The sequence below is a fragment of the Balaenoptera acutorostrata genome, chromosome 16, assembly GCF_949987535.1.
Source record: "Balaenoptera acutorostrata chromosome 16, mBalAcu1.1, whole genome shotgun sequence".
NCBI lineage: Eukaryota > Metazoa > Chordata > Mammalia > Artiodactyla > Balaenopteridae > Balaenoptera > Balaenoptera acutorostrata.
In genome coordinates, this window is record NC_080079.1 from 35,362,379 (window position 1) to 35,387,287 (window position 24,909).

The following is a 24,909-nucleotide window of genomic DNA, read 5'->3' on the forward strand; positions in this document are numbered from 1 at the left end:
TTAGTTCCTGTGATTTCTTCACTGGGCCCTTAATACTCTCCTTCCTCGAATTACTTTACAGCATCTCTCCCTCAACTCCAAAGTAACCCAGTCCCCACTGGCCTTATGTTCTAGACCTCTGTCTACTGTTTCTCAAGCTGCATGTCCTTCCTGCTCCACAGGCAGCTCCTCTCAGGAGCTCATGGTGTTTCCTTCTTTTTAAGGCTGAATAATATTCCACTGTATGTATACACCACACCTTCTTTATTCATCTGTCAGTTGACATTTAGGACATGTCTCCATACCCTGGCTATTGTGAAGAGTGCTGCAATGAACACAGGAGGGCAGAAATCTCTTTAAGATTCCACAGATGAACCTGTGGACATTATGCTAAGTGAAATAAGCCAGTCACAGAAGGACAGATACTGAATGATTCCACTTACATAAGGGACCTAAAATAGTCAGGCTCCTAGAAGCAGAGACTAGAACAGTGGTTACCAGGGGCTGGGGGGAGGGGAAATGGGGAGTTTTTCAATCGGTATAGTTTCACTTACACAAGATGCATTAGTTCTGGAGATCTGCTGTATGGTACAGAGCCTGTATTATGCACTTAAACATTTCTTAAGAGGGTAATCTCATGTAATCCCACAAAAACCAAACCAAACCAAACCCAACCAAAGGAATATAAGGAAGCTTTCAGAGGTGATGACTATGTTACCTTAATTTTGGTGATGGTTTTGCAGGTGTACGTATGTGTTCAAACTCATCAAATTGTATATATTACATATTCACAATTTTTACATACATCAAATACACCTCAGTAAAGCTGTTTTTTAAAATAAGCATCAGCAGCTCGTGGTACAGGTGGAGCCAGTCCTTTTCAGCACAGCTGTATGCTGTGGGCTTTGATTAAATTGGCCTGTTGGTTCAGAGGAAACTGGTGAAGCCAGTTTTGCTTTCTTTTCTTTATCGTGGTGGGGGTGGGGCGCGGAGGACAAGGGCGCTGCTGGAGAGAGTACTGGAGCTCGGGGAGCAGAAGCTAAGGAAGAAAGATAAGCCCTGCTGTCACTCTTGGCCCTCGAGCCTGTGCTCTGTTTCTACATCCTGCTTCTGGAGACCTGCTGGAGGTAAGCGCAGCCCTGAGGGCCCTAAAAGTAGCTGGTGGCATAGGCTTCTGGAAGCTCAGTTCCCAAATCCAGCTCCTCCCTGTACTTTCCGTCTCTCCCATCCTTTCTGGGTCAAGGAATCACCATTGCCTCAGGGTGCACCCCGGCCACAGGCTCAAGAATCGCCAAACCCTTTTCTTCAGAGGGCTTTGAGCGGGAGCAGAAAGTATCTCACATTTTAATAGCATCTCTCTGGTTGCTGGTCTGCAAGGGAGAAAAGGCAGAAGCAGTGACACCAGTCAGGAGGTAAAAAATGATGGAGACTTAGACTGTGGCTTGAGCTGGGTGGGTGCCAGCGGTGTGAGACGTGGTTGGATTCTGGATGTATTTAAAGGGTAGAGCCAGCAGGATTTGTTGATGGATTATACGTGCGGAGTGAAAGAAAAAGGCTTTTCCTAAGCATAACATCCTCTAGATCCATCCATGTTGCCACAAATGGCAAAATTTCATTCTTTTTTTTGGCTGAGTAATATTCTGTTGAACATACACACCACATCTTTATCCATTCATCTACTGATGGGCACTAAGGTTGCTTCCATATCTTGGCTATTGTAAATAATCCTGCAACAAACATTGGGGTGTATATATCTTTTCAAAATAGTGTTTTCATTTTCTTCAGATAAATACCCAGGAGTGGAATTCAAAACAACAAAACAAAACAAAAAAACCCCGAAATGAACAAACAGAACGGAAACAGGCTCAGAGATACAGAGAACAAACTGATGATTGCCGGAGGGGAGGGGGTGGGGGAGAAGAGTGAAACAGGTGAAGGGGATTAAGAGGTTCAGACTACCGGTTATAAAATAAATAAGTCACAGGCATGTAATGTACAGCACCGGGTATATAGTCAGTATTTTATAATAACTTGGTATGGTGTGTAATCCATAAAAATATTGAATCACTATGTTGTACCACCTGAAACTAATATAATATTGTAAGTTGACTATATTTCATTTTTTAAAAAAGGCTTCAAGATTTTGGGGCTGAGCAACTGGAATTGCAGAGATTAACAGAGGTTGGGATGAGTGGGGGCAGGTAAAGAGCTCAGGATACTATATATATATACACACACACACACACATGCATACACACATACACACCAACGCACAGCAGAGTTCATCATTCCTATTTTGCAGATGACAGGAAATGGGCTCAGAGAGGTTAAGTGATTTGCTGCCCAGGGGCACAGTGCAGAAAAGCCAGGACTCAAACCCAGCGTGTCTAACTCCGAAGTCCGTGCTTCCCAGCAGACATGAAGCTGCCTCCTGAAACCTATATCCCCTTGCTGGGCCTGATTCTGTAAATGTGCCTAATGTGAGCCTGGGCTTCCCTGTCTGACTGGGGACGTTCAATGCTGACACTCAGTGCCCTGGTTTTGAGAATCGCCTGCAGTGAAAGCAGGACACAGGAAGTGCCAAGATGACCCACATTCTCAGCTTGAGGATATTGTGATGTATTATGAATGGATCCTTTTGAAGTACGGTTTTAACACCTAGTTAAATAATAATTCATTCTCTGATATGAGACATTTTGACTGATAGACTCTAATGGGATAATATTATTACTAGTGATTACTAGTGAATTGGAACATTCCATTAAATATGATATTGCATCCTTTTCTGTCGTCTCCAGCTTTCTCCTTCGGGGGAGGGGGTGGTGATGGGGAAACCTGAATTTCTGTGGAAAGCAGAGGTTCCTGAGCCCCTTGCATGCATATTTTGGTGTCATTAATAAGCCCGTCTTATTGGGAACAGGAGGAGAAACAGAATCTTGTTTCAGGATTTTCACTCACTTATTAAGACCTGATCCTCAGTAGGGAAGTAAGCACTCAAGGCTCTGGTTTCTGGGCTGGGTCAGACCTCTGTGGAAATTCTGGTTTAACTGCTTATTAGCCAGGGGGCCTGTTACAGATACAGTGACCCTTTAGAAAACCTTTCCTTTGCCATTTCTGCTTTGACCCATGAGTTATTTACAACTGTGTTAATTTCCAAATATTTGTGGAATTCCTAAATTTCCTACTGTCTTTTATTTCTGATTTAATTCCATTGTGGTCAGAAAACGTACTTCATATGATTTCAGTCCTTTCCTATTTATTGAGACTTGCTTTTTCATCCTGTTATTTTTATCCTGGAGAATGTTCTAAGTGTGCTTGAAAAGAATGTATATTCTGCTGTCACTGGGTGGAGTGTTCTATAATTGTCAGTCAGATCTAACTGGAAGGTGCTGTATATCCTTCCTGAGCTCCTCTCCGGTTGTTCTAGTTCTCATTTCAATTCTGTCAGCTTTTTCTTCACATAGTTTGAGTCTCTATTATTAGGTGCACATACAATTATAATCGTTATATCTTCTTGATGTCATGACCGTTTTATTATTATGACATGTCCCTGTTTGTTTCTAGTATTATTTCTAGTCTTAAAGTCCATTTTGTCTGATATTAATATAGCCACTCCAGCTCTCTTTTGGATACTGTTTGCATAGTGTATCTCTTTCCATCCTTTAACTTTCAATTAATTGTGTCTTTGAATCTGAAGTGTGTCTCTTATATGCAGCATATAGTTGGAACTTGCTTTTTTTATCCAATCTGACAATTTCTGCCTTTTTTTAATATAAATTTATTTATTTATTTATGGCTGTGTTGGGTCTTCGTTTCTGTGCAAGGGCTTTCTCCAGTTGCGGCGAGCGGGGGCCGCTCTTCATCGCGGTGCGCGGGCCTCTCACTGTCGTGGCCTCTCCCGTTGCGGAGCACAGGCTCCAGACGTGCAGGCTCAGTAGTTGTGGCTCACGGGCCTAGTTGCTCCGCGGCATGTGGGATCTTCCCGGACCGGGGCACGAACCCGTGTCCCCTTCATTGGCAGGAGGATTCCTAACCACTGCGCCACCAGGGAAGCCCCAATTTCTGCCTTTTGATTGGAGAATTTAGTATTTAATGTAATTATTAATAAGATTGGATTTAAAATCAGCCACTTTACTATTTATTTTCTGTATCTATTATGCCTTGCTCATTTACTGACTTCTTTTGTGTTAAACAAACATTGTTATTGTATTATTCTAATTCTTCTGATTTTTTTCTACTGATTTTAAACTCTGCTTCTTCGGATTACTTTCTCAGTGGTTGCTGTAGGACAGTGGTTCTCAGCTAGGGGCGATGCCCCCCGCCTCCAGCCATGTGGATAGGGTATATTTAGAGACCTTTCTATTGGCCATAGCTGGAAGTAGGGGTGTGCTACTAGGAGGAGGCAGGGATGCTGCTGAACACCCTAGAAGGCAAAGGGCAGCCCACCACAGCAGTTCCCGACCCAAAGCATCAGTAGTGCCAAGGACTGCAATACACAGCTTAATGTGTCACAGTCTACTCCAGATTAATACTGACTTGATTCTGGTAAAACACAGAAACTTTGTTCCAGTAAAGCTCCATTTCCTCCCCCTCTTTTGTGCTATTGCCATATATGTATGTTAGGAATCCAACAATACAGTGTTAGAATTTGTATGCATTTTTGTGTTTCTTGAATAGTTTTATTGAGATAGAATTTATGTCCCATGAAGTTCACATGTTCAAAGTGTCAAATCAGTGGTTTCTATTCTGCAGTCATATTTTATAAGAAATTAAGAGAACTGAGAAGCCTTTATATTTATGTACTCTTTTTAATTTGCCCATATATTTAAAATCTTGGGTGCACTTCATTTCTTCTTGTGAATTCAAGTTGCCATCTGTGTCATTTCCTGTCCACCTGAAGGATTTCCTTTAGTATTTCTTAAAAGGTAGGTCTGCTAGCAACAAATTCTCTCAGATTTTGTCTATTTGGAAACGTCTTTCTTTTGTCTTCATTTTTAAAGGATGGTTTTGCTGACTCTATAATTATTTGTTGACTTCTTTTTTAGTTCTCTATGCCACTTCACTGCCTTTTGGACTCGTTTCTGATGATGAGTCATTGATTGTACTGTGGATTCTCTGTACACATGAGAGATTTTTCTCTTGCTGCTTTCAACCTTTTCTCTTTGTTTTGGCTTTTAGCAATTCAACTATGATGTGTCTAGGTATGGATTCTTTGTGTTTGTGTTATTTGGGGTTTGTTGAGCTTTTCATGAAATTTGAAACATTTTTGGCTATTATTTCTTCAGTTTGTTATATCTCTCTCTCATCTCCTTCTAGGACTCTCATTACATGTAAGCTGGTTTGCTTGGTGTTGTTCCACAGGTCTTAGAGGCTCCATTCATTTTTCTTCATTCTTTTTAATTTTTCCCCCTTTGTTCATCAGATTGGATAATTTTTACTGAACTGTCTATCTTCAGGCTCACTGATTCTTCCTTCTGCCCTCTCAAATCCACTGTTGAGCCTATCCAGTGGATGAAATTTTTCATTTTGGTTGTTTTCAACTCTGGAGTTTCCATTTGTTTTGTTTTAGTCTAGTTGATATTTTCTTTTGAGGTTCTCGATTTACTGAATTATTGTCATATTTTCCTTTAGTTTTTTAAAAGGTTTCCTTTAATTATTTGGGCATATTTAAAATAGTTGCTTTAAGGGAACAGTCTTCAGTGCTTTCTGAAAGACTGTCTCCCAGGTTATAATCTTCAGGATGGCTCAAATAAAATTTTCCATTTCTTTCTTCAAAAAAAACAAAAACAAAAACAAACAAAAAAACTCAGTTGCTTTGAAATCTTTTTCTGCTGAAATCAACATCTGGGCTCATTCAGAGTCTGTTTCAATAGAGTTTTCCTTTGTGTGGACCACACTTTCCTGTTTCTTTGTATGTCTCATAGTTTTTTGTCAAAAGCTGAAGAAAATTCAATATAATATATTCTATAGCACCTAGAGATTCTGATTTATTTTCCTGCGGGCTTCTTCTAGTTTGTTTCTTTGTTCTGTTTTGGTTTGGTTTTAGTAACTTGCCTGGACTTAATCTGCAGAATCTGTCTTCCCCACAGTGTATAGCAGCTGATGTCTCTGCTCAGTATTTTCATGCTTATTTTTAGCCTGACTTCCTAAGGGAACCCATGTGTCAACATAGCTTAGTAGTTAGCCATTGATTCGGGCAGAGGTTGTATTTAAACACCTCGAGCCCATAACATTCTCACCCTACCCTGATGGGTCTGTGTGTGGGGTGAGGAGGGCATTCCCAAGTCTGCTGTGGCTTTCACTTTTCCCTGGGCCCTCTCATGTCTCCCTGAACGTGTGTATAGTTTTCCAGTCAGCTGGAGACATGTGGAGAGCTTACTTAGGCCTTCTATCGCCCTATCACTCCAAGAGCCTTCCTATAGAACTGATCCACCACCCATCCCACCTGGGACCACAGCCCCAGGTCAGCCAAGCTGCAGGCTTTCTATGTTCCTTTTCTACTGGGCTTGCTGCTTTCCTGACAATGCTATTGAGCATGGACTTTTCACTCTCCATTCCAAATCAAGTTTGCCCCAACTTGCAGCCAAGCTGGTTTTCAATTTTTGTCCTGCTCTAGTAAATCAGCTGCACCTACCAACCTGGGTGGTGGGATGGAAGCTGTCCTGGCCAAGAAGGCTGCAGACTCCTATTCTTACACAAAGTTCCAGCAAATTCGTTAGAAATAAACATCTCTCAATTTGTTATTTGCATTTCATTGATCTACAGAGCCTTGAAATGGTTTGATTTTGATAATTTTGTTCGATTTCTTCCTTGTGTTTGGTGAGAGAATATTTGCCTACCTCTTCATATTGTCATAGCTGGAAGTCTCATTTCTGCACATTTTAAAAATTTTAATACCTGTGATCAAACTTCTCTCAAAAAAGGCTTCACTTGCACCAGCTAGATTCAAAAGCACAAGGAGACAGACCTGTACATTTTATATATTGGTCCTAGTTATCCAGACCTTGCCTAACACTAAAGGGGGCTTCTTACCTGGTTTTAGTAATAAAACTCATGCTCCTTAATGGCAGAATTTTTATACATTTGGTGTTTTTCAAAGCATTCATGGAACATAAGTGGAAATCGGGAAGTGAGCTGAAGAATTTCAAATAATCATAAATAAATGAATATCCTTTGCTTCTTTCTTTGCTTCTCTTTCTTGGACTGTTGCCCTTCAGTTTCCATGGGAATATATGTTTGGGAAGAAATATAATCACATCGGTTTATGTTCTTAGCTTAGAGAGATAGGGAAGTTAGGTAGAGGACTGAGGATCTTTTTTTTTTTAAATAAATTTATTTATTTTTGTCTGCATTGGGTCTTCGTTGCTGGGCGTGGGCTTTCTCTAGTTGCGTGGAGCGGGGGCTACTCTTCGTTGCGGTGCGCGGGCTTCTCGTGGTGGCTTCTCTTGTTGCGGAGCACGGGCTCTAGGCGCGCGGGCTTCAGTAGTTGTGGCTCGTGGGCTCTAGAGCACAGGCTCAGTAGTTGTGGCGCATGGGCTTAGTTGCTCCGCGGCCTGTGGGATCTTCCCGGACCAGGGCTCGAACCCGTGTCCCCTGCATTGGCAGGTGGATTCTTAACCACTGCGCCACCAAGCAAGTCCCGGGACTGATGATCTTGAAAAGGGGATATCTGGCCCTAGTTAGCTTTGGTGAAATGAATCCAGGTTTCTCAAGACAAACAGATTTTGGTAGTTTAATGATATCTTAAAGATAAGACATTGCAAGACATGATCTTTTTTTTAAACCTCAAACAATATAAAAAACAATTATATCCTCAAAAATCTTTCTCCCAACTGTCAGGTTCCCAGTTCCCCAACCCAGTGGCAACCACTATCACCAATTGTTTGTATTTTCCTCAAGACATATTCTATGTAGATTCAAGAGTGTTTGTGTGTGTGTGAGAGAGAGAGAATGTGAGAATGTGTGACAGACTCCTTTTTACACAAAAGGTAACTTCTTTTTCACTCAATAATATATTTTGGAGATTATTCCATATCAGTACTAATGAGCTCTGTTTTATTTTTTAGGCTTGTTAATTTTGAATTTTGAAATAATTTCAGGCTTAAAAATAAAACTGTATAAGTAATACAAGAATTCCTGTATAACCTTTCTACAGCTTCCCCAAATGTTAACATCTATAACCACAAGACAATTATCAAAACCAGGAAATTAGTACTGACGTAATACTACTTGTAATCTCCTTACTTTATTCAAGTGTCTCCGATTGTCTTACTAATGATCTTTTTCTGGCCCAGGATCAAATCCAGGACCCTGTATTTAGTTTTCATGTCTCCTTAATTTGCTCCTGTCTTGGAGAGTTTCTCAGTTTCGTTTTTGTTTTTTGGTTTTGTCTTTTATGACCTTGACACTTTTGAAGAGTGTCCAGTAATTTATAGAATGTCTCTCAATTGGGGTTTATAAGATGTTTCATTATGGTTAAATTCAGGTTATGCATTTTTAACAGAACACCGCGGAAGTGATGTGTGTCCTTCTCCTTGCAGCATATCAAGAGGCATACGATGCTGATATGTTGCATTACTAGTGACGTTAACTTCGAACAGTTAGTTAAGGAGGTGTCTGCCATATTTCTCCACTGTAAAGTTACTATTTTCCCCTTTGCAATTAATAAGTATCTTGGGAGAGCTTTGAGACTATGTTAACACCCTGTTTCTATCATACATTTGCCCATGAATTTTGGTATCCATCAATGATCCTCGCTTGCAATAATTATTACTGTGTTATTTGCCAAGTGGTGGTTTTCTATTTCAATCCTTCCTTGAATTTTTATTTAATTGGAATTCTCCTCTAAGGAGGAGCCTCCTTTTCCTACATGTTAAAGTTTATTCAACTATTTATATCATCAGGACTTATAGATATTTATTTTACTGAGGGCAATAATCCACCATCATCATTACTTTGTTGCTCAAACTATATCAGATTTGGCCATTGGGAACTTCTTCAAGTAGCCTCCTGACTCTCATTCTTTGTTCTAATAATTCTGAATAATAATTTGAATAACTTTAACTTACCCTTGATTCTTCCTAAAGCAGTTTCACAATTATGTCATATGATCCTTGTCAGATGAGGCTTTTATTATTTCTGCAAAAGATGGAATTCATTGCTTGCCCGACCAAGCCTCATCAAGGAGAGATCTGCACCCACCCACTCCCAACCATGGTCCTGGGCCAGGGATGGATATTTTACTCAAAGAGCCAACTGAAAGGCCAGCTAATAGTTTACAACTTATCCTTGCCCTGGCAGATGTGAGATGATCAATCCAATGTCGTCTCTTGGAGTGGACTTTAAGAGATAGAAGGGGTCATATTCATTTGTTGGGCACTCAAAGTGGAAAGGAGAATGGGGGAACGCAGTGAGAAGCAGAACCCCTCCAAGAGACACACCCACACTGCCCCCAAGAGAGGCAGACAGCAAATGTTCCCACAAAGTCCTGCCTGATGAATAAGAGTTTGTTTGTATAAGGATTATAATTTAAGTATAAATTAGAACAATTTAAATCAGGGAACCTAATTACCTCTCCTTACCATAAAAAGAAATGAAATCGGTTAAAAGTTAAAAAGAAATGATTGCTTCCAGACCTGTGTAGTATATGGAGCAGAAAGGAAAAATGGAATAATAACTTTACATATTATCATAAAACCTAAGAATAAAAAGGAAGTAGCCCATTCACCACATACTGGATTTAATAAGAAAAGGCAAGAATAAAGCAAGTAATACTTTGATACACCCTGAGCTAAATGGTTAAATAATATACATGTGTTTTTTATAATAAAAGTTTTCTATTAAAAAAAAAAAGCCCTGCCTGCTGTACCTCGCTTCTTGTGCTTGGCTTTTGAGTCACCTCTCTCTCTTCCCACTCAGTATCTGCACAGACATATTTCACCTGGGTTGTCTTGAGTCAACTTTGATTTCTTGTACCCAGAAGACCATGGACTAGAACAAACCCGATTTTAAAGTGGAAATCCAGGCATCTTGTCCTTAATTCTGTAGCTGGTTGGCTAGAGAACTAGAAACTGAGTCCCTGGCTGCTGCTCTGTTCTCACTAAATCTCCGAAACCTCAAGGCAGGTATTTTAGAGGATCCTTTTAAAGTTCTGATTGTGTTCCTCTAACCTAGAGTGGAATGAGGAAACATGAAAGGGATGTTGGCCCATGCTCACCTGAGGAATTTTCCTTGACTAAGTCTCATCATAAATGTTCTTCTTTTCCAAAGGACAACCAAGGATAGTGTTGATTATCCAGGGTCAGAGAGAAAAAGTTGGCTTTAAAGATTTGATAGGTCCAAAATAATTCTATACTGGTGATCTGGCCAGAGAAATATTTTGATTTTTATTATTTCCAAAGCTTTTCTCCCTAAATAGGATCAAAGTCGATGGAACTTGGTCGCCGCCAGCCAGCCCTGATGCTTGTGGGACAGGGGCAGGCTGCAGTAAAGTACATCTTAAATGTCCCAGGGTGTGGCATAGCTCCAATTCACCCTTCCCAACTTCCCCCATAGGATCAAGGAGCATCATTACAAAACAAAACAGGCAAAAAAGAGATGACAGTAGCAAGTCATGGGCCCAAGGGTGTTCTGAACCCTTAACAATCATCACCAGCTCCATCCATACTAAGGAAAAAGTTCAGACTATGAAAATCTCCTTGATCTTGGGCTGGAATGGGCCTAATAAATCAGACCTCCCTAAACCATGCTGGCAGGTTTTGCCCAGGACCTATTTCCCCAGAGGCACTGTTATGTCCCCAGAGAGGTTAAGCAGTTTGTCCAAGGGACCCAACTAGTAAGTGGCGGTGCTGGGATTGGACCTCCAAAGTCTTAAACGTGACCTTAACTGTTACCCTGTATTTATTGTATGGGAAGCAGCCAGGGTGCTACCAAAGCAACCTCCCTTCATTTAGGTAGCTGGGTGGTGATAGCACTTTCTTTTCAATCTTTTTCCTATACGTATACTTATTTCATAGTTTTTATAGATATTCGTGTACATGCACATATTGTAGCCTACTTATGCACTTAACACCATATCATTAACATTTTCCCATATCAAAACTTTTCATAAACACTCTTTCTAATGGCCATATCATAACATCCCCCTAGAGGATGCTCTCTCCTCCTTGATTCACATCCTTTCTCTATGACTCAGAGTATTTCTCTGTTAGCACTTGGATAACTTTTTCCACTGTTTTATTGTGAAATATATAGAAAAGTTCAAATAACACCAGTGCATAGTTTCACAAATAATCCAAGGTGAGCTCCCTTATGACTACTTACCAGACCAAGAGACGAAAACCAGTCCCCAGAGCCCACTCTGTGCTTCCTCCCTCCTCCAGACTTTCAGCTAAAATATTTTAAAAGTTCAGTGTAATATGATGTTCATGATCTAATGACTTTGCACCACATTAGAGGAGCAACCTTTGTCCAAAAGGGACAGATCCTTTTCTTGGGCTTTGCAAATAGCTCAGAGGCAGCAGACTCTCCAGAATTTGTTAAAAATTGCACATCTCTTGACAGTCATTTAAATACCACAGCTTTGCCCTAATATTCTTTTGCTCAGAGTTACTGACTTTCAAGCCATTTCTAATGACCATTCCCAGATGCCTAGATCTGCTTGTCCTGCAATCTGATCTAGCATCTCTGTCCCTAAAAATAGTTTTCTTTTATGTTTTACCCTGGTTTTTCAGATCTCCCCAGTGGTCTTTCATCAGATCCTCTCCTCCTGTCTAATTACCTGTGTCCTGGAATCTCTGTCAAGCAAGTCTCCCTTCTTCAGTAATGCAAACGTTAACTCACTTCAACGTCCACTAATTAGACCTTTTTTCCTGTCCCAGCCAGACAAGAATACTCTCAAAACCACATGGAAGGGATACAGGCATTTTTGTCATGCTTCCCTACTCCCATATGTAGCACCTACTTGGAGAAATGATGCTCTGGAGTTATACCGTTGGGGGTTATTCCCTTCAGTCCTGAAAACCTTTTGATCTTTCAGTATTTTTTATTATGGGTTTAAAATTCCTGGGGGTGTAAACATCATACATGTCCCCCACCCCACAGTGACATTGGAGGGAGCAAACATTGAGCTCAGTGTGCTGATGGAGTGGTTCATACTGCCCCAGATCCTCAGAGAGGACAAGCATTGTAAATGTCAGACAAAAAGCCAAGTGAGGGACTTCCCTGGTGGCGCAGTGGTTAAGAATCCACTTGCCAATGCAGGGGACACGGGTTCGATCCCTGGTCCGGGAAGATCCCACATGCCGTGGAGCAACTAAGCCCGTGTGCCACAACTACTGAGCCTGCACTCTAGAGCCTGCGAGCCACAACTACTGAGCCCACGTGCCACAACTACTGAAGCCCCCATGCCTAGAGCCCGTGCTCCGCAACAAGAGAAGCCACTGCATTGAGAAGCACGCACACCGCAACGAAGAGTAGCCCCCGCTCGCCACAACTAGAGAAAGCCCCCGCGCAGCAACGAAGACCCAACACAGCCAAAAATAAATAAATAAAATAAATAAATTTTAAAAAAAAAGCTGAGTGAGATCAACCATGGAAACCATGTAGCATAAACCAAAGATATGGGGAACAGAGTAAAAATAACAAGGTTTTTGAGATAGAAAATGAAAACAAAATCTGTGAACACTTTGGTGACACAACCTAGGATACCTCTTCTGGAGGTGTATCAACATTGGTCCCCTCTGGTCCCCTGAGCCCACCCATTCTTTTGACTCTCCTTCAGTCAAGTGATTTTCAAGCCATGGTTGTTTGAAGTTTAATTCTCCTAGAGTCCATTCCTAGTAACTGATTATTTGGACACATTGTCCAAATTGGAGTCATTCTTATGTCTCCCTGGCAACTTTTCAGCTTCTTTTCCTTGTTCTCACTCTGGCCCCAGCTCTTCTCTTCCATAATGCCTCTTCTCTTGTTTGGTTCAGAATCCATAGGAGAGAATTCTTAGGAGATGTGTAGGAGTCACCAGAGTCCTAAGAAATGTTAGTCAGATTTGCTTACAAGTAACAGAAACCCAATTCAAACTGGCTTAAGCAATAAAGGGAATGTATTAGCCCTGAAAAGTCCAGGGGAATTTCAGACTTCAGAGCCACTTGATTCAGAGGCTCAAACAAGGTCATTTGGACCTGGTCTCCATCCCTCAGCTCTACCTGCCTTTGAGTTGGCTCCATTATAAGAACCAGGGTGAATTTCTAGAAGATTGGGGAATAAAGGCTAACAGGAAAAAAAGCAACAGGGTGCCTACTACATAGGCTTAGGAGCAATAAGCAGATCTTAGCAGAGCGATTTCTAAGCTATCATCCGTGGAATGACTATCAGATTCATCTGGTCTCTGGTTGTTATTGTTGTTGTTGTTGTTGTTAAATGCAGAGACCTACTGAGTCAAAGTATCTGGGGGTGGGGCTTTGCAATCAGTACATTTATCTACCTTCCCCATTGACTCAGATTTGCAGCCAGGTTGTGAATTACTGCCGCAACTTGTAGCTATGGTTCAGGACCAAGGATAGCGGTCCATGTGCCGTGCTTTGACCACAGACATTCGTGGGCTTGCTATGCTCATGCAAGACAGGCCTGGGCAGAAAGAGGGGCAGGGCTCCAGGAGGGGTGTGGGAAAGTCTCCAAAGAGGCCTCTCACATAGAAGCCCCTTGTCAAGGCAACGCCAGATGAAGGAATGTGAAGCTGCCCTTCTTTGGCATTCCAGTGCTCACATCTTGCTTTTTTGGTACCAGAGCCTCTGTGCTGGCAAAGCCAGATGCTTCCTTTGTCCTTTGGCACCTGGATCCAAGGCCTTACAAAACTTTAATCTTTATTATTCCCTTTAATATAGCAGTAAATCTATAGTGGGTTCCTGTGAAAGAGGCACCACTGAGAAGAAGGAGTGCAGCTGCTGTCTTAACATTCCATCTTTGTCCAAAAAGTTATGTAAGAGCAGGGAAAAGGTTTTTAACATTCATTGGCTTAAAAAGATCAGTGATGTTACAGCAGAGCCCTCTCTCAGATCTCCCAGATGTCATCAGCTCCAAGAAATCTGATCTAGAGTGAAAAACCCTGTCCTGCTGCTGCCAACAGGAACTGTCTGTCCACATGTCCTGAGGATGGATAGGAGGAGGCAGTCTGATGCAGACCAGGCTGTGCTGGAATCCCAGGGATGCCTTTTATGGCTCTCCTAGAGTCCATTCCTCTTCCTTCTCTGAGCAGCTCCCCAGATTTCCTGTTGAGGAATCACCTCTTCCCCATGGGGAAGTTGATCAGAGATTAGGTGTTTTTTAGGGGCTCTGCCCACTGATTCCCAAATTGTAGCATGCACAGATATGGGGAATCTCTTGAAATGTAGATCCGGATTTGGGAAGTCCAGGGTGGGGCCTGAAATTCTGCATTTCTAACAAGTTCCCGGGTGATGCCAAAGCTGCTGGCCTGTGCGCCCATTCTCAAGCATTTGGCCATCAGATGCTTCCAGATTCTGGAATCAAAATCTGAGTGTTGAAAAGCTTGGACTTGCTTCCTGCCTCTGCCTCATGTCACCTGCGAGATCCTGCCTGTTTCTTGTTCAGGCTCTCCAGCCACCCCTCCCACCCTATGAGTTCCCAGCATCCCTGCTTAAAAATCCCCTTCACTTCGGTCAGCCTTGGTTTCTGAGAGATGCAAACCAGAAACCCTAAATGACGTGGTCTCTGAGCCTCAGTTTCCTAAGCTATAGAAGAGGGACACTAATCCCTAGTGGGAAGGTATTCACGATATTAAGGTGACCAAGATGTAGGACACACCCTGAGATGCTGCTAGTACCCATGAGGTCCTGAGAGGAAGCCCCGCTAGGAACCCTCACGGCTCTGCCCTCTCTCCAGCCACTGCTTAGGTCCAGGTAGCAGTTAGGATGAAAGAACAAAGGAAGCTATTAAAACTTTCAGCTAAGAGATTGATTTTTCTAATTACCAGTTAATGTCTTCTCTTCTGGGCCTCAGAGGCCTGTTCATTCTTATTTAAAATACAAATCGTTCAGATTTTCTCGTGTAACTAGCTTAATGTAAAATTCTTCACATCCTAAAATACACTTTCATTAACTGACTTGTCAGGTAGAATAAGTATCTTTAAGTGGTAATGATATAATTTTTCTTAACTACTAATTAACTACTAATTACTACTTTCTCAATTCTGTTTTTTGCTTTCTTGAGAATGATGATAATTATAATAATAGGGACCATTTATTAATCTTATTGTTAATGGTAAACATTAAGAACCAATATTTAATGAGTACTTAGGTGTACCAAGCAATGAGATAAGCATTGTATATAGTCTGTGTCATTTAATTCTTGCAGTATACTCTATTATAGAGTGTTATAATTCTCATTTTACGCTGGGGAAATTGAGGCACAAAGAGTCTGGTAACTTGCACAAGTTACAAAGTGGTGGAATTGGAATTGGTATCAATCCAGGCAGTTTAACTCCAGAGTCCATCCTGGTGACCACTATACTAGACTTGAGAAATGCTTGTACAAATGTGTAAAAAGGAAACAACCAAAATGGATTGGGTAAATAGGACTGATATATCCAATACCACTGAACACTATGCAACTATTAAACAGCCAAGACAGAGCTACGTGAATAGACATGGAAAAAAGCCCAAGATATATTTTTTGTGAAAAATAGTATGTTACAGAATAGGTTTATTGTGTTAAAAAAAAAAAAGCCATATAGATGTCTTAGTATCTATGTAGAAAAAAGTCTGTAAAGGAAGATATACACCAGACTAATTCTAAGAATTAGGATGTGGAAGGGAGAAAATTTTCACTTTAAATTTTGATATGCATCTTTATCAATTGAAGTTTTTACAACAGGTACATAATATTTAGGAAATTAAGAAAACAGAAAAGTTTTGCTCTATAGGAAAAAAAAAAAAACCCTTTGAAGAATATATTCCAAACTGTTCTCATTTCTGGGAGCTAGGGAGTAGGTTTACTTTTATTTGCTATGTTACGTATATCTGTAATGTTAACATTTTTACAAGGGAATGTATTAATTTTATAGGGCAAAAACCACAATAAACGTACATTTTACAAATGGTATTTTGCCTTGGTAAGGAGACGAGAAATTCATAGCATCTCGTCTTGAGAATCTTTTTTTTTTTTTAACATCTTTATTGGAGTATAATTGCTTTACAATGGTGTGTTAGTTTCTGCTTTATAACAAAGTGAATCAGCTATACATATACATGCATCCCCATATCTCCTCCCTCTTGCATCTCCCTCCCACCCTCCCTATCCCACCCCTCTAGGTGGTCACAAAGCAGGGAGCTGATCTCCCTGTGCTATGCAGCTGCTTCCCACTAGCTATCTATTTTACATTTCGTAGTGCATATAAGTCCATGCCACTCTCTCACTTCGTCCCAGCTTACCCTTTCCCCTCCCCATGTCCTCCGTCTTGAGAATCTTAACTGCATTTTTCCCTGTAACACAATTCCTTATTCCCAGTATTAGTGTTATTTAAAAGGTGATATTCCATTTGCTAAAAACCACCCTACAGTTGAGATGAATTGTGCTGGGTTTGTGGGGACTGGCTTCTTCTTCAATGGGAATCTTTCACTGGGGCCTGGACTTCAAAACCCAACAATCAAAACAAAAGGAAACAAAATCCCCTAAGGCTGAAATATGTTTTTTTCCCAGTTTATACATAATTAGTGGTACCCAAGGAATGCTCAGCAAAATATAGTTATCAATCCCAAAGACTTCTGTGAGTTAGTTTTAAAAAAGATGATGGGGGCTTCCCTGGTGGCGCAGTGGTTGAGAATCTGCCTGCTAATGCAGGAGACACGGGTTCGAGCCCTGGTCTGGGAAGATCCCACATGCCACGGAGTGGCTGGGCCCGTGAGCCACAGCTGCTGAGCCTACGCGTCTGGAGCCTGTGCCCCGCGACGGGAGGGGCCGCGATAGTGAAAGGCCCGCGCACCGCGATGAAGAGCGGTCCCCGCACCGCGATGAAGAGTGGCCCCCACTTGCCGCAACTAGAGAAAGCCCTCGCACGAACCGAAGACCCAGCACAGCCAAAAATAAATAAATAAATTAATTAATTAAAAAAAAAAAAAAAAAAAAAAAAGATGATGGAGGGCTTCCCTGGTGGCGCAGTGGTTGAGAATCTGCCTGCCGGTGCAGGGGACACGGGTTCGAGCCCTGCTCTGGGAAGATCCCACATGCCGCGGAGCAACTAGGCCCGTGAGCCACAATTGCTGAGCCTGCGCATCTGGAGCCTGTGCTCCGCAACAAGAGAGGCCGCGATGGTGAGAGGCCCGCGCACCGTGATGAAGAGTGGCCCCCACTTGCCGCAGCTGGAGAAGGCCCTCGCGCAGAAACGAAGATCCAACACAGCCATAAATAAATAAATAAATAAATATTTAAAAAAAAAAAAAAAGATGATGGAAATATCAAAAACGGATAGACACTAGTTATATGTGGGAAATGGGATTGAGGATATGCTTTGTTGACCTAAAACAAATAGACTGCAGGTTATTTCTCCAGCAAAAATGGGTTTATTCAAGATCAGGACAGAACTGTATTTCGGGGTCTGCAACCAAGGTGAGCCAAGTGCAAGTCCCCTCACAGCAAGAGAAACAGAAGCTTTTATAGAGAAGAAAGGAAGTCCAGAGGGTTAGAGTAAAGAAAGAGTGAATGGCTTTTTATTGGCTGAGTTGTTACCAGGAAACAAGAGGAGCCTTTCTTCTTCCTGTTGGGCTCTGCTGTCATCCAGACCATGAGAGCTCACCCTTCTGGTCTCCCAACTCTATTTTATTTGAGGTTTCTGTTTATTAATTTTTTTTTTTTTTTTTTTTTTACAGATTCTGTATCAATTGAAGTTTTTACAACAAGCACATGATATTTAGGAAATTAGGAAGGAAATGGGGCGGGGCAGACTTTAACTTCTTATTTTGTACTTTTATGTTTGACTCTATAAATTATAGCATACAATACTGTTATAATAATTTATTTTTATAAAAGAGAGATGATAGATTTATATTGTGAATGTGGTGTTTTTTGAATGTGTAGTATTTGGGGGATTTTCTTAGACCATTTCTAAACTGACAACGTGAAGTGTTTTCTGATAAAAACTACATGGAACTTGGACTTCCCTCGTGGTGCAGTGGTTAAGAGTCCGCCTGCCAATGCAGGGGACATGGGTTCGAGCCCTGGCCTAGGAAGATCCCACAGGCCACGGAGCAACTAAGCCCGTGCGCCACAACTAATGAGCCTGCGCTCTAGAGCCCGCGAGCCACAACTACTGAGCCCGTGTGCCACAACTACTGAAGCCTGTGTGCCTAGAGCCTGTGCTCCACAAGAGAAGCCACTGCAATGAGAAGCCCTCACACTGCAATGAAGAGTAGCCCCCGCCCGCTGCAACTAGAGAAAGCCCGCTCGCAGCAATGAAGACCCAACGCAGCCAAAAATAAACAAACAAATAAATAAATTTATTAAAAAAAAAAACTACATGGAACTTGGCAATTTCTACAATCCTTCACATTTTTAGACAATGGTTACATTCTACAGGAAGTGTCAGATTTGTCAATATCCAAAGACAGCCAAACACTGGCGGAGAGAGTAAGATACAAAAGAATTTCCTCCTGGTACCTCTATGTTCAGAATTTAGGAAATCTATACTAGTGCCTGGTAAACATGACATGTTAAGGAGTACATTCTCTAAATGACATTTTTGGCAGAATTGTAACCACATAAAGGACAGGGTAAGCACTTATAGCTGGAGCCTCAGGAATAGTCAGTTCTTTGAGAGCAGGGCCCCCTGTATTGATCTGTGTAGCCCCAGTCCCCAGGCATGGAGCCTGGCCTGGAGCTTGTCCTTAGCAAAGGATGAAGGGTAAATGGGCACCATGTACAAAATCTACTCACAGTGCAGACTCACAGACGTGAGTTATAATCTTGATACCACCATTTACCAGTTTGTTGGCCTTGGCTGAGTTACTTCACCTCACTCAGCCCCCATTTCCTCACCTGTAAAATGGGCATAATCATAATTATACTTAGTTCTCAGAACTTTGTAAAGATTTAATGATGTACTGTGTGTAAATTGCTTAGAGAAGTGCCTTGCACATGGTAAGCAATCAACAAATGGTAGCTTAAAAATTATTTTTCTCGGGCTTCCCTGGTGGCGCAGTGGTTGAGAATCTGCCTGCCAATGCAGGGGACACGGGTTCGAGCCCTGGTCTGGGAAGATCCCACATGCCGCGGAGCAACTAAGCCCGTTTGCCACAACTACTGAGCTTGCGCGTCTGGAGCCTGTGCTCCGCAACGAGAGGCTGCGATAGTGAGAGGCTCGCGCACCGCGATGAAGAGTGGCCCCCGCTTGCCGCAACTAGAGAAAGCCCTCGCACAGAAACGAAAAACCCAACACAGCCAGAAAATAAATAAAGTGAAATTCTTAAAAAAAAAAAAAAAAAAAAATATTTTTCTCCTTTAGATTTCTAGTTTTAAGGATGAGAATAGAAGACCCGTTTAGCCTCTCCAAATCTTGGAAATCACTCCAGAACCAAACCAAACCAACGAGGAAAAAACCACAAACTGTATCTTTGATGAAATTGTAAATCCCAAATACTGCTGTCAAAAAGCAGATAATGGAGTGGGAACTGTAGCCGAGTAAAGGTAAATATACAAGCACCTGAAGAAGGGAAAACTAATGAGAGAGACTAGGAATCATAACACCTCAGAAGGCAGGGGTGAAAGCAGGAGTTTAGTTTGAGTTTTTTCAAAGCTCCAGCAATCGAGCAAGTCTACCTCCTTCACTCCCACAGGATACCAGAGGTGTATTCTTTGGAGAACTTGAACCTGAGAAGTTCAGAACTTAAGAAGACTAAGCAGGGAACTCCCTGGCAGTCCAGTGGTTAGGACTCAGCACTCTCACTGCCGAGGGCCCGGGTTCAATCCCTGGTCAGGGAACTAAGATCCCACAAGCTTCACAGTGCAGTCCCCGCATAAAAAAGAAGAGTAAGCACAGGGAGAGCAGCAAGTGGGGTCAATAGTAGTTGAGGGCTAGACTGAAAACGAGAGGAATAAAGGACAGACTGCTGTCACTGGTCAGGGAGAGCCCTAATCCCCCTACCTGTTCTCAAGAACACCTGTAGCTTGGTTTATTCACCCCTGACAGTAGATGGGAGGGCTGTTTGGGGAAAACAATGAGTGGCTTGAAAACACTGAGTGGAATATTAGATTGGATTATTTGTCCCAATTCTTTTTTTTAAGTTTTTTTTTTTTTGATGTGGACCATTTTTTTAAAAAAGTCTTTATTGAATGTGTTACAATATTGCTTCTGTTTTTATGTTTTGTTTTTTTGGCCATGAGGCATGTGGGATCTTAGCTCCCCAACCAGGGATCGAACCTGCACCCCCTGCATTAGAAGGCAAAGTCTTAACCTCTGGCCCACCAAGGAAGTCCCTGTCCCAATTCTTAACTCCCTAACTCTATTACACTGAATAAAGTTCAGTGTAATAAAGTTCACATCCTCATTCTTGCTGGGCCTCATAGTAAGTAGGGTATAGTGCCACATCCCTTGACTTTGGCTTTGGCCATGTGAATTGCTTGGCCCCATTAGCAGACGTGAAATGAACAGAGACTTGAAATAAGCTTGCATGGTTGGGTTGCTGTCTTGCTCTCCTGCTTTTCACCATGAGAACAATATTCCATGGGTAGACACTGGTATAGGAGGATAAGAGACATGCGGAGCAGACTTGAACCCAACTTGAGGCTTGGGTCCAAGCCCAACAGAGCCAACCTGAAGAGGGGAGAAGGAAGAAATAAATGCTTGTGCTGTATGCCATTGAAATTTTGTGTTGGTTTGTAAGGGAAAGGAGCTGACTAATATAGATGCTGACTTACGGAGGTTTTCCCCAAAAGAAAAGTTGGCTCTCTACCTTTTCACTACACAGTGAAGGGCACCAATTGACAGGCATTTTGCATCCCTACAGAGCTTCCAGTCAGCTGTTTAGTGCAAAACTTTTATTTTATTTTTAAAAAACATTTATTTATTTATTTGGCTGTGCTGGATCTTCAGTCACGGCACACAAGATCTTTTGTTGCAGCATGCGGGATCTTAGTTGCAGCATGTGGGATCTTAGTTGCAGCATGTGGGATCTAGTTCCCTGACCAGGGATCGAACCCAGGCCCCCTGCATTGGGAGTGCAGAGTCTTAGCCACTGGACCACTGGGGAAGTCCCTAGTGTATTACTTTTAAATATGAAAGGATTACCAAAGATCACCAGGCTCTCAAGGAAAAGAGCTCAGAGGAAACAGGCAATGCAGAGAGTAAAACAAAACATTTTTTAAAAACTAATAGTAATCTGAGGAGATAAGAGAAGATATTACATCCACAAGCCAAGGTCCAGGACAGGGTGCTATTGCTATATGGAAAAATAAAAGATGGAAAATTCAGAGAATAATTAAGAGCTCTTGGAAATTCAAAATAGGATAGTCAAAATGAAAATTGCAACACAAGGGCTGGAAGTTAAAGTCAAGTAACTCTTGAAAAACAGTTGGATCATCAAAGGGAGAACATAAGAACATAAGAAAATAAGACTTTTTTTTGGAGCTCTAGAGAGTAGTTTGGTAAAAAGCTTTGAAAAGAAATATAATCATCATCAATACCTCAGAAAAAGAGGGATGTCGAACTGGTTAAATAAAATTTTGCAGCAAGTTTATGGTTTTGGTTAATTACTGTAAGAAGGAAAGGACCATTAACTGACATATAATTACACTGGTGTGAACAACCAACCAAATCAGGACAAGCAGTGTTAGTGAAGAACAGGGCACAGCAAAGCCTTCAAAGCCTCTTAGAAATCTGTGTCAAATCGGTAAATTATGTTATGTTAGTGGCTGTATGAACTAGAAGTAAGAGCTTTCTTATAAAAGTAGACTGTAAGCTCCACGAGGGCAGGACTCACGTCTTGTCTCATTCATATGCATAGCAATAGATTTCTTTCTATATATACGTGAGGAAATAGAGTTATGATTTGAATTATCACTATTCTAATAACTAAAAATTGGGGTTGCTTGATTATTCAGCCAAAGCCATCAAACCCTTGCCAGTTACTAACCCTCTTTTGTAGCAGCCTGAGGGCTGAGGTAGCACATTGGTTGTAACCTTAACAATCTTTGTTAAGAATTACATCATGGTAATGAGATACTATTACTATATACCCACCAGCATGGCTAAAATTAAAGACTGTTGATAGATGTCAGAATAGAGTTGTGTCTTGGGAGGGATGTATTAACTGGGAAGAGGGCATTTTCTAGGGAGATGGAAATAAATGTTCTATATGGTGTAGATTGTTGTCACACAGGGGTATACAGTTGACCCTTGAACAACACGGGTTTGAACTGTGTGGGTCCACTTATATGTGGATTTTTTTCAATAAAAATATGTATGTGTATAAAGATCCATTGAGTTGTTACCTTTAAAAGTTGTTTATTTTACTGTATAAAATTAAAACAACAAAAAAAGACCTCACATTTAAAATCATTGAAATGTGGGAGACATCACAGTCTTGGAGAATGAGCAAATAGAATAGGCAGAGAAAGGAGAGGAGAGCATTTAGGGCACTTAACCTCCATGTTCTCATCTGCTAAATGGGTATAATAAAGAGTGTAGATAAATAGAAAACAAGTATATCAGGAATTGGCTCATAGGTGAATCATCTAAATAAAAACCAGTTGAAATTGTCCCTCTTCTGCTCTGAAGACTCAAACACTTGCTCTCCTCTGTCCTTGAAGACCAACTAACTGAAAATCTTTCACGAGGAGGCAGATCCTAGAATGCCCACTTATTAAGTTATGGTGAGAATTATAGTTCTCATATGGACAGACTAGCATACTTGTGGCCTCATAATCAGCACATTCTTGCCTAGTGATTAAGCTGTAGGGAAAGACAAAGAGATCATTTTACTAATTCACCCTGGGTACCATCAAGGCCAGGATGGGACACAAAAGATTCAGGCAGCGTCTTCTTTAGGTTGGTCTCTATGGGCCTCTGAGAGCTGTCTGGTGGACACAGCATCAGAGCAAGAAGAGCTGGATAGCTTCAAAGTGTACTGGCTTCAGGGGGAGGGATCTTCATGCCTCCTTCACCACAGGGATGCCCTTAACAACTGAGCCAGAAATACTTGAATTCCACCCCCTAAGATGTCTCACACCAGTAACTAATGGTTGTCACTGCGTGTCTCAGTTATTTATTGCTGCATAACAAACCACTTCATTTAATTTTGTTGGCAATTGTGTGTGTCAGGAATTCAGGAAGGTTTAGCCAAGTAATTTGTATTTGATCCACATGACATTAGCTGGGTCAGGTTGGGGCTGGAGGATTCATTTCCAAGATGGCTCCATCACTCACATGTCTCCCTCACCCCCTCTCTCTCCATGTAGCATCTCACCCTCCGTGCACCAGTCTGCACATGGCTTGGGATAATTTTGAGATGATATACATATGTGTGTGTGTGTGTGTGTGTGTGTGTATGTATGTATGTGTGTGTGTGTATATATATATATATATATATATATATATATATATATATATATATATATATATATAAGATGTTGAATAGGAAATGTTTGTCGGGAATTCACGGGTGTAATTTGGGCTGGAGATATAAATCTGGGAATTATTATCATATTATAGAAGGTAGATCATCTGATGGATGGTCAGATGTCTGGACGAGTTCACTTAGGTAGTGTAAATGAGAAAAGTCCAGGGATTGAGCCCTGGGGCTCTTCAACACTTAGACGTTGGGAGAGGTAAATCAGATTTAATGAAGGAGACTGGAAATGATCAGCCAGTGAGTTAGGAAGAGAATTGGGAGGGTGGTACTCCAAAAGCCAAATGAAACTGTTTAAGAATGAAGCTATGACTTTGTCAAATACTTTATATAAGTTAAATGAGGTGACCATTGGATTGGATTGACCATTGGATTTAGCAATATGTTAACTGATGACCTTGTTTAGAGTAGTTTTGGTGACGTGTGGGATGTAGGGGGTAAAGGCATGATTGGAGTAGGTTTAAAAGAGAAAGGGCCCAAATGTCTATCAGTGGATGAATGGATAAACCAAATATGGTTTTATCCATACAGTGGATTATTATTCAGCCGTAAAAAGGAATTAAGTACTGAAACATGCTACAACATGGATGAACCATGAAAACATGCTAAGTGACAGAAACCAGACACAAATGGCCACATAATATATGATCCCATTTAAAGGAAATGTCCAGAATAGGCAAATCTGGACAGAAAGTAAATTAGGGGTTTCCAGGGCCTGGGGGAGGGGGACTTTGGGACTGACTGCTGATTGGTATAGGGTTTCTTTTGGGGGGAATAGAAATGTTCTGGAACTAGATAGGGGTAATGGTTACACAACTCTGAAAATACTATACTACTTAGTATAGTATACTATACTATACTTCAGTATAAATCACTGATTGTACACTTTGTTTTTTGACTGTGTTGGTCTTCATTGTTGCACGCGGGCTCTCTCTAGTTGTGGAAAGCGGGGGCTACTTTTTGTTGCAGTGCATGGGCTTCTTATTGCAGTGGCTTCTCATGTTGCAGAGCGCAGGTACTAGGTGCGCGGGCTTCAGTAGTTGTGGCACACGGGCTTAGTTGCTCCGAGGCATGTGGGATCTTCCTGGACCAGGGCTCGAACCCATGTCCCCTGCATTGGCAGGTGGATTCTTAACCACTGCACCACCAGGGAAGTCCCTTGATATTTTTTTAACAATATTCGTTAGAAATATTTTCATATCATTATGTAAACAGCTCTTTCATTCTTTTTTTTAGAGATATATAGTATTCATTATGGATATACCATAATTTATTTAACCAATTTCCTACTGACAGACATTTA